This window comes from Citrus clementina, unplaced genomic scaffold, assembly GCF_000493195.1.
Source record: "Citrus clementina cultivar Clemenules unplaced genomic scaffold, Citrus_clementina_v1.0 scaffold_6, whole genome shotgun sequence".
Taxonomy (NCBI): Eukaryota; Viridiplantae; Streptophyta; class Magnoliopsida; order Sapindales; family Rutaceae; genus Citrus; species Citrus x clementina.
The window spans coordinates 8,320,154-8,337,900 of record NW_006262139.1 but is presented as its reverse complement, the minus strand read 5'-3'; the positions used below and the strand labels follow the sequence as shown (position 1 = coordinate 8,337,900).

General features: G+C 34.3%; 1 pseudogene; it reads left to right on the top strand.

The window, feature by feature from the left end:
• The first annotated feature begins 9,702 nt into the window (after window positions 1–9,702).
• Window positions 9,703–17,450, top strand: LOC112097326 (annotated as a pseudogene).
• Window positions 17,451–17,747: the final 297 nt, after the last annotated feature.

Genomic DNA, 17,747 nt, shown 5'->3' with positions numbered 1-17,747 from the left:
CCAAAAGACGGGAGAAAAGGTCCCATGAAGTCGATACCCCATACATCAAAAATCTCAACCACTAAAATTGGATTTAGTGGCATCATGTTCCTTCGTGTAATGCTCCCCATTCGTTGACACCTATCACATGAAGAACAGAAAGTGTAAGCGTCTCAAAATATAGATGGCCAATAGAAACCAGATTGTAAAACTTTAGTCGCTATTTTCTTAGCACTGAAATGGCCTCCACAAGCTTGTTCATGGCAGAATGAAAGAATATTCTGAATTTCATTTTCTGGGACACATCGTCTAACAATTTGGTCTGCACAATACTTGAACAAATAAGGGTCATCCCAAAAGAAATTCTTTATCTCTGCAAAGAATTTAGCCTTATCTTGCTTGGTCCAATGCTCTGGAAGTTTACCTGTAACAAGATAATTAACTATATCAGCATACCAAGGTAATACTTCCACACTCATTAATTGTTCATCTGGAAATGACTCATTCAATATTAATGGCTCTGTAATTGTGTCAAAATGGAGACGAGAGAGGTGGTCCGCCACAACATTTTCTGTCCCTTTCTTATCTTTGAATTCCAAGTCAAATTCCTGCAAAAGTAACACCCAACGAATTAGTCTAGCTTTTGCATCTTTCTTTGTGAGAAGATATTTAAGAGCAGCATGATCTGTGAACACGATTATTTTACAACCAACGAGATAAGATCGAAATTTCTTTAATGCAAACACTACTGCTAGCATTTCTTTTTCAGTAGTTGAATAGTTCAACTGTGCATCATTCAATGTCATACTAGCATAGTAAATAACGTGGGGAATTTGATCAACTCTTTGTCCTAATACTGCTCCTATTGCATAATCAGATGCATCACACATAAGCTCAAATGGTAAGTTCCAGTTCGGGGGCTGAATGATGGGTGATGATGTCAACAAATGCTTTAATTTTTCAAACGCAATAAGACATGAATCATCAAAGACAAAAGGTACATCCTTAGCAAGTAGATTGCATAAGGGTCTAGAAACTTTGCTAAAATCTTTAATGAAACGTCTATAAAAACCAGCATGCCCAAGGAAAGATCTTACTTCTCTAACTGTTTTGGGTGAAGGAAGATTAGAAATGAGATCCACCTTGACTTTGTCAACCTCAATACCTTTGCTCGAAATGATGTGACCGAGAACAATACCTTGTTTTACCATAAAATGGCATTTCTCCCAATTTAAGACCAAATTCTTCTCGATGCATCTCTGCAGAACTAGTGTTAGATGATGTAAACATTGATCAAACGAGTCACCAAAGACAGAAAAATCATCCATAAAGACTTCAAGGAATCGTTCAACCATATCAGAAAAAATGCTCAACATGCATCGTTGAAATGTAGCAGGTGCATTACATAATCCAAATGGCATTCTTCTATATGCAAATGTGCCAAAAGGGCAAGTGAAAGTAGTTTTCTCTTGATCTTTTGGTGCTATGGGAATCTGATTATATCCTGAGTAGCCATCTAGAAAGCAATAAAATTCATGGCCTGCTAATTTATCAAGCATTTGATCGATAAATGGTAAAGGAAAATGGTCTTTACGTGTGACAGAATTCAACTTTCTATAATCAATGCATACACGCCATCATGTAGTTACTCTAGTGGGTATCAATTCATTATCGGCATTGGTAACTACAGTGACTCCTGACTTTTTGGGGACAACTTACACAAGACTGACCCATGAACTATCAGAAATGGGGTAAATGATACATGCATCTAATAGCTTAAGGACTTCTGTTCTAACAACTTCTTTCATATTAGGATTTAACCGACGTTGCATTTCCCTAGTAGATTTAGCATTTTCATCAAGGTGAATGTAATGCATGCAGTCTACTGGGTTTATACCTTTAATGTCTGCTATGGTCCATCTTAATGCTCCTTTGTGCTCTTTTAAAACATCCAACAACTTACCTTTTTGTTCGTCATTTATGGATGATGAGATGATTACCGGTAGAGTACTTTCTTCTCCCAAAAATGCATATTCCAAAGTGTTGGGCAATGGTTTGAGCTCGAGTTTCGGTGGTGATTCTGATGATGGAATGAGTTGCTTCTCTGATGGTGCTAGTTGCTCAACTCTTGACTTCCATTTATTAGTGTCCATAGATGGTTCTGAGTCAAGTAGGGCGTTGACATCATCGACCGATCTGTCAATATCAAAATCCAAACCAAAGTGAGTTAAACAATTGTGTGGTTCCCTATACTACATGAGATAGTGGGGGAGCCTGGGTCTGTGCATTTTAAAGGAATTTTATGTTGGAGTATAGAACTAACGTTTTCTGTTAAAAATGAATTCTTTTGAACATGCATATTTCTCTTTGGTACAAAGGTCTTTAAGAAACTTGGCATAAGATGGAACTTATTTAATAGCATCAAGCAAAGGGATGTTAACACTTACCTGTTTGAAGATTTCAAGAATCTCACCTGTGGATTTTCCCTTCTTGCCTTTAGCTAACCTCTGGGGAAATGGAGCTTTCGGAACATATTCTCGTGGGTTGGTTTCTTCTTTTTCCTCTGGTGGTGAGTCTTCAACATTCACAGGTACAATTTGATTTTCTTTTGTCACCGGAATCTCCACTTTGTTGTCGACTTCTTTTCCTTTTCGCAAGGTCATGACTGCTTTGACCTCTCCATGTTGTTGTGGTGAACTGGTACTTGCTTCATGTACTCCTTTAGGATTAGGCACTGGTTGACTTGAAAACTTGCCTTTCTCAACAGTCATTGCCAAGGTCTGAACTGAAGAAGCAAGTTGTCCCACCATCTTCTCGAGGCTTGAAACTGATTGAGCTTGTGAGTTGAAACCTGTTCTCAACTCATTTCGTAGTCCATCAATGGTGCGGTTTTGTTGCTCAATCGTGGAGTGAGTAAGATTCTTGAGATTCTGGAATGAATCCTCCCATGGTCTAGGTTGAGAGAAATTCTGGTTCTGATTGTATGGTCTAAATGGTGGCTGAGAGGCTTGAGGATTTTGTGGAATTGGTGGAGCTGGAGCTGCTGGTCCATTCTGTTGGAATCCTTGAGACCATGAAAAATTGGGGTGGTCTCTCCATCCAGGGTTATATGTGTTGGAGTATGGGTTGTAATTTGAAGGCTTTCTCATTACACCTATGACATTGGCTTGATCTGGATATGAGTCAGGGTCATGTGGCTCTGTTGATTTAGCAGTCGATAATGATGCTATTTGTCGAGAGAGACCTTCAATTATTGCTTTGACTTCTTTAATTTCTGAACTAGATTCGCCAATGTGAACCTCATTCACTCCCTTAATTCTTCTACTATTCCTGAGTGATCGACTCCGTTGTTGGGAATTATCTGCTTGTCGCTGGAAGAATTCCCAAATCTCTGATGTACTTTTTGACATTAGCTCTCCTCCACTTGTTGCCATTAGCCATTCTTGCACATTCGGCAATAATCCCTCCAAAAAGTATTGGCATTGATGCCATTTCTCGTACCCATGATGTGGACACTTCAAGAGTAGCCCATTAAATGGCTCCCATGTTTCGAAAAACTGCTCGTCCTCTCTCTGAGTAAACTCCGAAATTTCCCTGCGAATAGCATTGGTTTTATGCACTGGGAAATATTTATTCAAAAATTTTGTAACCATTTGTTCCCATGATGTGATGCTATTAGCAGGCAAAGTATTTAACCATGAACGAGCTCTATCCTTCAAAGAAAATGGGAATAATCTGAGTTTAACATCATCGTCTGAAAAATTTTCGTATTTAAAAGTTTGACAAATAGCATGAAAATCATTCAGATGATTATATGGATCCTCATTTTCTAGGCCATAAAATGTTGGGAGACAATTTAGCACACTAGGTTTTAGTTCAAAACTCCTAGCAGCTAGATTTGGGTATCTTATGCATGATGTGCTCAAATTAGCTAAGGGACTAAAATAGTCCTTAAATGGCCTCTCTTGTAGTGCTTGTAAATCCATTCCAAATTTATTTTTAATGTGCTTTTGTGTGCGAAGTGTTTTTTCTAATTCAAGGTCTATAGGTTCAAGATTAGGAAATAATGACCTACGACCATGCATGCAAAACAAATAAAATAAAAATAAAGATGGGAACAAAACAAATAAAAATAAAGAAGAGGGAGAAATTACGATACTAACCTTATTGCGCTATTACAACCTTTCTATAAAAATACACAAAAATAAATACGTGAAATAAATTAACTAAAAATTAAATTAATAAAATAAACAAAAAAAATTACAAAGAAAAATAAATTGAAAATTAAATTACAGAATTTTAACGAAGAGAAAAAGGAAAGAAATACTAACCTTTAAATGTAGATTCACTTTTTTTTAATAAAAACAAATTACAAAAACAATTAAATGAAATTATTCACAAAAATTAATTCTATGAATTAAAATTACTTACCTCCCCGGCAACGGCGCCAAAAACTTGTTGTACAAATTCTAATGTACTCGTAAGCGCACGAATCTATTGTAGTATAGACTAATGGTGACGAGTGTCGATCCCACGAGGATGTGGATTTTAATTGTGTGTATAATTAATTTTGTAAATGGGTGATTGGATTTGTGGTGGAAATGATTTGGAATATGCTAAAACTTAAATTAAAATAGCGAGAATAAATTCTAAAGTTAGAATTGAAATGGCGAGAATAAATTGAAGAGAATTCTATTAAAATGACATACTTGGGTATCTAGATCCGTATCAACATGCATCATGGGCTAAATAATCCTTATTAATGCCAATTAAATCATGAGGGGGGAATCCACACCTCATGAACCACGCTCTAATCAATATGGTGCTAAGGGCTTATCGTGCCAAATAATAATAACCTTATACTAGAGAGCTGGTGTAACCAAGGCGGTATCTAGACAAGATTATTATTATTTATCGACAAGAATTCAAAACATCCACAAAAACTAGAGGGGAAGAGAAAATAAATTTACCAAATTAAGCCCATGACACATGTTGAGACTTCACCTTCAACCCAAGCTTGAAAGAAAATTAGCTACTCATAATTGAACTAGGGGCAAAATGAGAATTTATTAAAATATGAAGAAAATACAAGATGGAGAGGGAATTACAGAAAATGGATCCCAAAAATGGATTCAGAGATATCAAATTAGGGGGGGGAGGCCCCCTTTTTATAGATACATGAAGTAAATTATGGCCATCGGATTAAAAACAGTTTGGACGCTCAGGATTGCGCCACGTCATCAGTCAACAGTCCACGGTTTGACCACGTGGATGAATAGTAACACGGTTTGACCCGGATGAACAGTAACGCGGTTGGTTGAAAATAATCTTGTGTGATGCATGCACCGTACGCGAGATTTTTCGTCCACTGATATGCTGCCACGTCACCATCAACAGTACATAAGAATTTTAGTCCAACAGGATCGTGACACCTCATCAGTCAATGCCACATCATCGGTCAATGCCACGTCATCGGTCAATGCCACGTCATCGGTCAATGCCACGTCATCGGTCCGTCTATGTGAACAGTGCTGTGAACAGTAACGTATACAGTACCATATACGTGAATAGTACCGTACATGTGAATAATGCCATTTTTCCTTTTATGCTCCTCCTAAGGTTTTCGACCGTCCTGAGTTCAAAAGTGATGTTCGTTTTGCCGTCTGATCTCTCCTTTATTGTGAAATGACTATAATGCCCCTAAAATACATAAATTACTTAATTAAAATAAAGCACACGTAATTAAATCACAAGAATGTTAAAAACATAAAAGTAAGGGTTGTTAGTAAGACTTGAAATGTAAAATGATGGTTTTCTCCTTTATAAATATGCATTTTCTAACACTCAACAAATGGCCTGCATAAAGATAATTGGAAAAGGTCGTGCTCTCTTTGTTTAATGAAGTGTTGGAAATATTTTACTTGTGTTGTCAAGACATCAAGAACAAGTGCAATAAATATTTTACTTGTGTTGTCTTTGTTTAATGAAGTGTTGTAAAAGGTCTTCCTCTTTATTTATTAAATTTTTTCTACTATCACATATTCGTGTTCGTTGTCATTTACAAAACAAACTTTTTATGGTTGAACAACTTCATCGTGCTCTACTATGCTTCTACTTACAATCTTTATGCAATGTTTAACAAAGAATCTAAGGTCATAATTTCTATATATATTTTCTTTAATTCAGTTGATAAAAACAAGTTCAATAAGTCAATCAAAATAAGATGTGCACAAGTATTAAGGGAACAATAGTGAAAATTATTGTAACGTGAAATTAATTAATAGGGATTTGATTGACATCAAAATGTCCAAGTTAAATAATTTATTTAGGATTTAGATACAAGAGGAAACTAAGATATCAACATATCACCTTAAGAATGGGAGTTTAATTTATCAAATTGTATCTACACGAGGTGAGTTGGCTGGACTTTCGCATGAAATTGAAATGTGAAGAGGACGAGGGAGATGATCATGTTAATTGGGAAGAGGCTTCAATTGCAGGTAACACGAATGAAAGTTTCAAAGTCAATTATTTGACCATTGATGCTGAGGCTTTTGCAGAGGATGTCAAAATAAGAAACTGATAGTACTCCATGCAAAGTCTAACCTTGGATGATCAAGCAAGGAATGAACCTTACAAAGCAACAATGTGGAGAGGTTAAGCAGGAGTCAACGATGGATGGAAGTTCATCAACTAAAGGATTAACGGATGACAAAAAATCAATTGTTGAATATGATAAACGAATTGAGAGAATTAGTATATTAAAGTGTATCATGCCGCTCTTCTAAAGAAATAACAATAAATCTTGATGGTCTTTCTGTAAGAGAGATTGTAACATCTTTCAAGTTTTTTGGTTTGATATTCTGGACGAAAACGGTTTGCCGTTTATTGAGAAAACGGCTAATCGTTTAAGTCCAGAGAGCATGTTTTCTGTTCTGGGTAAAACAGCGTACCATTTATGGAGAAAACGGCTAACCGTTTAACTCCAGAGAGCATGTTTTATGGTCTAGAGAAAACGGCTCACCGTTTATGGAGAAAACGGCTAACCGTTTAAATCCAGAGAGCATGTTTTTTTGTCTAGAGAAAACGGCTCACCGGTTATTGCGAAAACGGTTAACCATTTATGTACTGAGAGCAACGTATTTGACATTCTGGAATAAAACGGCTCACCGTTTATTGAGAAAACGGTTAACCGTTTATTTCCAGAAAGGCGTCAACTAGAAACGGTTGACAAGCTTGAAAATTTCAAGTGTTAATCGTTGCAAATTCAAACCAAAAGAGTTTTTTGAAGAAGTACCATTTCGAATGGTTGCGTTCTTTTGAATTAACATCTTCTTCATAAAGGAAACATATACAATTAGATTAATATCAGATTTTGCAGTTTTCATACATGTTCTGGAAATACAATCTTATTTGCTAGAGATTGTATTCAGGATTTGATATATCTTGGGGGTAATTTGCCATTAAAACTCTATAGCAAACCAAGTTGGTGAGGGCAAATAAAACCTTAAAGGAAAGTGTGCAAACACGTCTCAAATCCTAAGTAAACTTCTTTTTTCTTTGCCTCCATATTCTTATTATTCTCCTACAATCTTTAAGGTTTTATTTTTGTGCAAATGGAGGCTGAGAAGAGTTTGACATCATTTCTGAATCCTAGTGTCCATCTCGATCGTTTTGATGGAACTAATTTCACTCGTTGGAAGGGAAAATTGTTCTTTCTCCTTACTGTTCTTAAAGTGGTATATGTTCTTGATTCGAAATTGGAACCATTTCCAGAACCAAGAGAAGATGATACCGAAGTTGTTAAGGCTACAAGGAAACGTCGTGAAGATGATGAATTGATGTGCCGGGGTCACATACTCAATACACTTTCTGATAGGTTATACAATCTCTACAATTCTATGACTTCTCTGGTTGAAATTTGGAATGCTCTTGAGTACAAATACAAAACGGAGAAAGAAGGTACTGACACATTCCTTATATCTAAATATTTTGAATTTATTATGGTAGACACAAAATCCATTCTTGATCAAATACATGAGTTACAGATTATTGTTGCTAAGCTTCGAGAGTTAAAAGTTGAAATTTCTGAATCATTTCAAGTTGGGGCTATTATTGCTAAATTGCCTCAAAGTTGGAATGATTATAGAAAGAAACTTCTTCATAGTAAAGAGAACATAACTTTAGAAGAATTGCAAAAACACTTGGTAATTGAAGAAGAGACTAGGTCTCGCGAATCCAAGGATAAGTATGATTCTACTAAAGTTAATGTTGTTGAAGCTAGTAAATTCTCAAAGAATTTTAAGGTCAAGAATGACAAGAAATTCAAAAAGTCCAGCACACAAAAGTTTTCTGGAAATTATTTCTTTTGTAGTAAGAAAGGTCATCGCCAAAGTGATTGCAGATTCAAGAAGAAAAAGGAAGAAGTGAATTCCCATAAAGCTAATGTCATTGAAAACAAATCTGAAGAGATTTGTGCTATGGTTTTTGAAATGCAAATTGGCATGATTACCGAAACCAATATGGCTGAAACTAAGTCCTATGATTGGTGGCTCGATTTGGGTGCAACAATTCATGTTTGTAATGACAAGAAATTTTTCTTATCATACAAAGAAGAAACGGAAGGACAAATGGTTCTCATGGGGAATAATAATGCAGCCATAGTAGCAGGGAAAGGAGTTGTTGAGATCAACTTCACTTCTGGAAAGAAAGTCACATTGTATAATGTCTTTCATGTACCTTCCGTTAGGAAGAATCTTATTTCTGCTAGTTGTATGTGTAAGCATGGGCTTAAGATTGTGCTTGAGAGTAATACTTGTATTATCTCAAAGAATGGATTATTTGTTGGGAAAGGGTATTCTTGTGATGGAATGTACAAACTCAGCATTAATAATAATAATATCAACTTAGCTTATATTGTTGAATCTTGTGATGTTTGGCATGCTAGATTAGCACATTTGAACTTTAGATCTTTGAAATACATGTCTAAGCATGGTTTGATTAATTGCAATGATGTTAAACGTCATAAGTGTGAAATCTGCATCCAAGCTAAATTAACTAAGAAGCCTTTTCCTAAAACTGAACGAAATACTCAAATATTGGATTTGATACATACCGATATTTGTGAGTATAATGGCATTTTAACAAGAGGAGGTAAGAGATACTTTATCACTTTTATTGATGATTGTTCTAGATACACTTATGTGTATTTACTTAGAACAAAAAATGAAGCTTTTGATAAATTTAAAATTTTCAAAGCTGAAGTTGAGAACCAAAAAGATAAGAAAATCAAAATGGTTCGTAGTGATAGAGGTGGTGAATATTTCTCAATTGAATTTAATAATTATTGTGAAGAAGTTGGAATTATTCATCAAAGATCAGCTCCATTTACTCCTCAACAAAATGGTTTGGCTGAAAGGAAGAAAACCAAACTTGATGTATTTAAGGGTCTGGGGTTGTTTAGCTTTTTATAAAAGACATGATCCTAAGTCATCAAAGTTGAGTGCTAGAGGTATTAAAAGTGTTTTCGTAAGATATGCTGAAAATTCCAAGGCATATAGTTTGTTAGATTTAGATTCTAATGTGATTGTGGAATCTAGAGATGTTGAATTTATTGAGAATAAATTTCAACATGATTATAATATTGAATTAGAATCAAGTATTGATCAACCATGTGTTAATACTCCTGGTACCTCCACTAACAATAATAAAAGGAAAGAGTCTATGACATCTTTCGAACCAAGGAGGAGTCAACGTGAAAAGAAAGAAAAGAGTTTAGCTCCGGATTTTATTTCATCACAAACACTACTCTTCTTGGTTGAAGGGGATAGAAAGAATGTACTTAACAAAGTACCATTGTTGTTAAATATTGAAAAAGATCCAAAGACATTTAGCGAGGCTATATCTTCTAGAGACGCTTCCTTTTGGAGAGAGGCGGTAAGTGATGAAATGGATTCGATTATGTCGAATCAAACATGGGTCTTGGTTGATCTTCCTCCAGGATCTCAACCAATTAGCAACAAATGGGTGTTTAGAAGAAAGTACAATAGTGATGGTTCTTTGCAAACTTTTAAGGCTAGATTAGTAGCAAAAGGGTTTAAGCAAAGAAATGGTATTGATTATTTCAATACATATGCTCCGGTAGCTAGGTTAACTTCTATAAGAGTGTTGTTTGCAATTGCTTCATTGAACAATTTATATGTGCATCAAATGAATGTTAAAACAGCTTTTCTTAATGGTGATCTTGATGAAGAAATCTATATGGAACAACCTGAGGGATTTGTTTTGCCAGGAAATGAGAAAAAGGTATGCAAGTTAGTCAAATCTCTTTATGGTTTAAAGCAAGCACCAAAACAATGGCATGAGAAGTTTGATTCGGTAATTTTATCTCATGGCTTTAAGCATAATAATGCTGATAAATGTATATATTTTAAATTTACGAATGACTTTGGTGTGATTATATGCTTGTATGTTGATGACTTGCTTATCTTTGGAACAAATATGCAAGGAGTAGATGATACAAAGAAGTATTTAACTTCACAATTTAAGATGAAAGATCTTGGTGAAGTAGATACTATCTTAGGTGTCAAAGTGAATAAACATAGTAGGGGTTACTCGTTGTGTCAATCTCATTATATAGAGAAAGTGCTTCTTAAATTCAATTATTTGAAATTTAAAGAAGCTAATACCCCATATGATTCTAGTATTAAATTACTAGAAAATTCAGGCCGAGTAGTAGCACAACTAGAATATGCTAGTGCTATTGGTAGCTTGATGTATGCTATGCATTGTACAAGGCCTGATATAGCATTTGCAGTTTGCAAAATGTCAAGATTCACGAGTAACCCTAGTGTTGAACACTGGAAAGCAATTGGTAGGATACTTGTTATCTTAAAAAGACCATTAATTTGGGTTTGTTTTATAATGATTATCCTGAAGTATTGGAAGGATATTCAGATGCTAGTTGGGTAACCAATACAAGAGATAATAAATCTACTTCTGGTTGGATTTTTACAATTGCTGGAGGAGCGGTTTCTTGGGCTTCAAAGAAACAAACGTGCATAACTCATTCAACAATGGAAAGTGAGTTTATAGCACTTGCAGCTGCAGGCAAAGAAGCAGAATGGCTGAGAAATTTGTTGTTTGATATAATGTTGTGGCCACAACCGATGCCATCTATTTCTTTGTACTGCGATAGTGAAGCTACATTGTCTAGAGCTTATAATAAAGTGTATAATGGAAAGTCTAGACATATTAGCTTAAGACATGAATATATGAAACAATTAATAGCAGATGGTATTATTAATATTGTTTATGTTAAGACTAATAAAAATCTAGCAGATCCTTTAACAAAAGGTCTTTCAAGAGACTTAGTTAAGGATACATCTTTTGGAATGGGATTGAAACCTTTACACAATAAAGTCACCAACGACAGTAACCCAACTATGTAGTAGTTATACCGCTACTCCATAGTTAAATGGGTAATAACAAGTTGTTGTTATGTGACTGGATTGGCACCAAGTAATAAATAATCACATTCGCGATATTCGGTGCAAATAGCTACAAGGTTGAGGTTGAGTATTTATTCTTAATGAAGTTCAAGTCTTATAGTAGCTAAAGACATGATTTGAAACTTCACCTAAGTGAACATAAGAAATGGTGCCGTTTTAACAAGGTCCTGGTTTAATCTTGTAAATGTTCATGAATCCAAGATAGAGCACAAGGCCGGAATAGTGCTAACTATTGGAACACAACTTTGAACGCTGGGATAACTTATATGTGATGTATCTCCGGTATTTACTTAAAAGACAAAATTTAATGCTTAGCACACTATTGTCTTGTAAATGCTTTGAAATACACTCACTAATTAAAGGTTAAAATCGAAAGATACCTTTTTGTATGTATAAGTTTCTCATTAATAAATCTGAAAAAATATTACAATCTAGTGGGGATTGTAAGAGAGATTGTAACATCTTTCAAGTTTTTTGGTTTGATATTCTGGACGAAAACGGTTTGCCGTTTATTGAGAAAACGGCTAACCGTTTAAGTCCAGAGAGCATGTTTTCTGTTCTGGGTAAAACAGCGTACCATTTATGGAGAAAACGGCTAATCGTTTAACTCCAGAGAGCATGTTTTATGGTCTAGAGAAAACGGCTCACCGTTTATGGAGAAAACGGCTAACCGTTTAAATCCAGAGAGCATGTTTTTTGGTCTAGAGAAAACGGCTCACCGGTTATTGTGAAAACGGTTAACCGTTTATGTACTGAGAGCAACGTATTTGACATTTTGGAATAAAACGGCTCACCGTTTATTGAGAAAACGGTTAACCGTTTATTTCCAGAAAGGCGTCAACTAGAAACGGTTGACAAGCTTGAAAATTTCAAGTGTTAATCGTTGCAAATTCAAACCAAAAGAGTTTTTTGAAGAAGTACCATTTCGAATGGTTGCATTCTTTTGAATTAACATCTTCTTCATAAAGGAAACATATACAATTAGATTAATATCAGATTTTGCAGTTTTCATACATGTTCTGGAAATACAATCTTATTTGCTAGAGATTGTATTCAGGATTTGATATATCTTGGGGGTAATTTGCCACTAAAACTCTATAGCAAACCAAGTTGGTGAGGGCAAATAAAACCTTAAAGGAAAGTGTGCAAACACGTCTCAAATCCTAAGTAAACTTCTTTTTTCTTTGCCTCCATATTCTTATTATTCTCCTACACTTTCTAGGGTATTTTTTAATCATCAAGTGAGCGTGAAGTCTAAATGGGAAGAGAGTGTTTTTGATATTTGAAATATTATTAATGAAAGGCAGGAAAGGTTATCATAATAAAATAATTTAATAACCCTATTTAGGCTCTGTTTGAGATTGAGATTGAAACTCAATAAAGTACTTATTTTATAATTTGTGACAAAAATAGTATTTGATAAATTTTGTAATAACTTCTTATTTCATAATTTTCTCTATTTTGATAGTAGGATAGCTTTACATAAATAGTTTATTAAATAAACTACCACATCTTTTTAAAGTTCTTATTATAACCTTAATTAATATTTTAACAAATATAATTATGTCATATTTTTCCATACACTATGATATATAAGTCATTAGATATCATGTTATCACCACAATCAAAATTACCAACACAACTACTATATATTCTCTCCAATATCAAAGTTTTGATCTAATAAGTTTGTATTTTCCATATTATACTTGTATTTCTATTATAAGATTAAAAAAGACTTGCATATAATCATGTAAAAGTTTTTGAACAATAAACAATTTCACATGAAAATTAAACATAACTTTTAAAATCAATTTTATAACCATAACTTTTAACATACAATCTATTTATATTTTTCTATAGTCATGGTGTTTATTGCAACAAGTTTAAGGTGAAAATAATGTATATTACTATTTTATTTTATCTAGATTATATATTAGTATGAATTTTTATCATATTTTATGTAACAAATTATTAAATTTTTTTCACTTAATATAATTTTACGTGTTTTAAAAAGAAAAGGGCATGTCTAAACATTATTAAACATACTTCAAAAAAATAAAAGATAATTTAAACTTATATCTATTTTGGTCATTCTATGATAAAATAACATGTTTGTAATAAAATTTACCAAACACATGTACATTGCTTTTAAAATTCACAACAATAGTAACAACATAGTTTATCAAATATCAATGTGCCTTTTTAATCAGCTGCTTATTATATCCGCACAGTAGAAGCAGCTTATTCAATTAGCAACCACAATCCCAAACTAGTCCTTATACCAGTAGCTATTAGATTTTAATTCTTCTCAAATAAGCATACTAAAATAAGATAAATTCTAATAAAATACGAAATATAATATTGATTCAAATGTTAGAATGTTCAATTAGCACTAGTTAGGATATTTTTTAGCGTTGCCCAAACAAGGGAAAATACTTTCATATCCTCAATCTGATGATGAAAAAAAAAAATCACCATTACCACATGATATGTGGTAGTGTATTTTTTAGGCAATTTTGAAATAGTGTTGTTCAACTTACAATAGATGTTATAATTCATAGTATATTACACACATAATTGAGTTGCAATCTCAATATTTTTCTATTTATCCCATTTCTCCCAACTTTCCATAGCATTTCATATAGTTCAATTTCTAATTAGTTGAAGTTAGGTCACAACACACATTACTATATATTTTGCATTCTCAGCACGTTTATTTTTATAAGTATATATTTTGAAATGTATATATATATTTATAAAGAGAGAGAGAGAGAAAGTTGTGAAGTGTGCAAATACTGAATATGTTTTTGGATGAGACACGAATACTATTATATGATTATAGTAGAGGCCTGAAGCAAGATCTATATATTCACCTATGTTATGATCTTTAAATAGGAGCTTGAGATAAGAAATATAGTGACTATCGTATGACCACGGCCGACAGAGAGGTCGGGTCGGGTCGTGTCAGTTACTTTCATCATTCTTCTATTGCTTCTTTTTACCACTCCATTTTCGACTTCCAGGATTTTACTCTTTCCATTTTGAACGATAGCGAGAAGAAAACTTCGCTTCATATAGAATTTGCTGAGTACTCTATGATCATATAAGCTTTTATCAATTATTTTTACACTGTTGTTTGAAACACAATAGACAGTGATCTTATTATTCTACTAGATTTTTTCTGAAAACAATTATATATCTCATCTGGGTTTTTTCGTTTTGTTTTATAAATGTGCTTTTAGCAATTGGGAAATTTCTAGCGAGTGACGCCTGAGTATAAGAACATAAAAGCACTTTCTGAAGAGGTAATACTAAGTGCTTTTGTAAAAGCTCGCACTGCAAGAGATTTATTTATTTATGCATTGTGACTTTCTGAGGACATGAAATTTGTTTTTGGGACCGAAATGGAAATGAGAGAAAACGTTTGTTTCTTAGGGCAGATAAACTTCAGTTTAGGGGTCGTATTGCAATTAACTGCTGACGTGGCCAAAAGCCGTTATCGCTGTTAAGTTGTTTCTGGAAAAATTCCAGAAACGTTAGTATAAAAGGAGCTGTTGCACAGCCCCTGGTGTATCACGCTTTTCTCATTCATTTCTTTACCAAATTCCATGATTCTTATTCAGCTGTGAAGCTTGTAATATCTTATGTAAAGGGTGATTGATTTGTAGCCAGTTTGAGTAATGAAAGCAAGTTGATTTTTCTTTAAAATTAAGAAGCTTGTTCTCTGTGATTGTCTCTGATTTCATTGATCTTGTTATTTTGTTCTTTGATTGATTGCTTTGGTTCGAGTTTCTTGGAGTCAATAGTCTTCTTAAATTCAAAATTTATTTAGTTTTTTTGGGATGTTGAAAGCATTTACTAAGAAGCTCCTTTCAAGTGCTTGTCTAAAATGCACTCCCGATAATTTTTTTAATGAAGTTCTTATTTTCTACTTTGAGCAGACAGATGATTTTGTCCCTCATTCTGATAATTTATTTGTGAGGAAGAATTTAAAACGACACTTTCCATCTCTTGCTTTCATAAAGAAAAAAAACATAGAATTTAGGAGATTTTGGAGACAATCAGAAATTCAGAATTTTGATAAAGTTATTACGTCAAAAAAATTTTGGTGCCTCTTTCTTTGGTCTCGGAAATGCTATAGATCACTCCAGTGTGAGAATATTTTGGCATAATGGCACTTTGACAAGAAACATATTAGCACGAAGCTAGCCCTGGACTTACTGAGTTTCACTGGCTACAGAAAGCATGTGACTCAGTTTTAAAAATCCATAACGTAAAATCAGATTAACTTCAGCTTGATCTCCTTGCTAAACTGTCGCTGTACTTAGAATGATGCTTGAGAGAGAGAATCTACTTTGCAGTGATTTGCTGTGGTTGGTTTTTCTGCATATGGTGAAGACAGAAATTAGGACATGTCTTGCATCTAATCTCTTGTTTCAGTTATGTGATGTCTTCTTACGGCTATCTGCTGAGAGAAATAATGGTGCTGAGCTGATCACACGAGATATATTGGCAGGCAAGCATAATAATTACAGAGCACATGCAAAAATGTAATGATGACATGCAATGATGACTTTTGACATGCAATGATGATTTTTAAAATAAACATAATAATTACCAGCAACTCCACTAGACAACTGCTACCCTCCTTCATTTATTTTCGTCAATTTTTCTCTTGCAATTGTTACAATAACTTATTTATTTATATCATTATAAAATAGACGATAAATGATGAATAAAAATTATTTCCTTTCCTTTGGTTTCTTAATAGGATAGAATGATCTTTAACCTTGTGCTTCATAGTTGTGTGAGATTTGGATCATCTCTTAAGGCCAAATTATTATGGAAAATTTTGTCACGAACTGGGATCCACGCTGATGCCCACTCAGTCATTATTTTTGCCGAGATTCATGAAACCAACTGCCAGAGAGATGAGCTGAAAAAATTTAAATATTACATTGATCAAGTATCGATCCCTTTTGCTCATCATTACTGACAGTTTTATGATAGTTTGTTAAGCTTGCATTTCAAGTTTGACATCATTGATGCTGCTGGTGAGCTTATATTGGACATGAATAGATATCGCTAGTCTCTTCCAAGTCAAAAACTTAGGCAAGACTCACTAAAGCCTTACCTTGTCCCAATAGGATCTCCAAATCAAAGGTGTGGATTGAAGGTACAATTACGCCTGAGCTGCTGGAGATGGATTCCTTCCTCCAGGTGGAAGGTAAGCAAGAGCTTGTTCTCTTCAGCTTATTACAAAGTAAAGATGTTTAGGAAGGCAGAGGCACTATTAAAACAAAAGAGGAAGATTGGTCTGGCTCAGAGTTGGTCTGGCTCAGAGTTGGTCTGATGAGATTGTTGCCTTAGAAAGATTCTCAGAAGTAGCAGATAAAAAAGCTTCATTTACAAGCACATCAGCTTTGATAGGTAAATCAGATTTAGCTGAGTCCTTAATTCAGGAAATGAGAGAGGAGGCAGCACTTTCTATGGTATATGAGTTAAAACTCTTCTATTTACATTTTTTTGCAAGGGAAAATTGATAGAGGATGCTTTGAAGATATATCGAAGATTGCAAGAGATGAAAGTCCGACCCACAATTGAAATTTTTTTCTATTTGATATATGGATATTCTTATTCGGAAACGTATTGTGATATTACAATCTTGTGGGGAGATATTAAGAGCAACATGGAGAGTGGAGTTTTGGCAATTACCAGGGATGTAGGAGACCTTACTACTGCCTTTTCTTCAAGGTGGTTACTTTGAGAGAGTGATGGAGGTCATTGGCTTCATGGAAAAGCAGAATATGTATATAGATAAGTGAATGTATAAAAGTGAGTTGTTAAAGCATCATAAGCATCTATATAGGAGGCTAAAAAGCATCAAATGGCAGAACCGAGGCTCAGAGCAAGAGGCTTGAGTATGTTCAGGCATTTAGGAAATGGGCTGGCATTGATTAAAGTTCATTGTAAGTTTTCCTTTATACAGAGCATATGAATTGAAAGTACTTACTAACCCTGTCTTGCAAATAACCGTCTTGGACTTGACGATGCTACAGTTTCATTCGCTTGACCTGAGGATGTATGATTAGAATTGTATTGTGCCAACGTAAGAAGACTTTAGAGCAAGGCTTGGTTAAATCAGTTTGTGGACAGCTAGTTTTGTAGTTTCAGAGAGAAATTAGTTTGCAAGAGTGTAGTTGTGTAGTTTCAGGGAAATTTACAACAGCAAAAACCAACATGACAGGGGAGTCGACA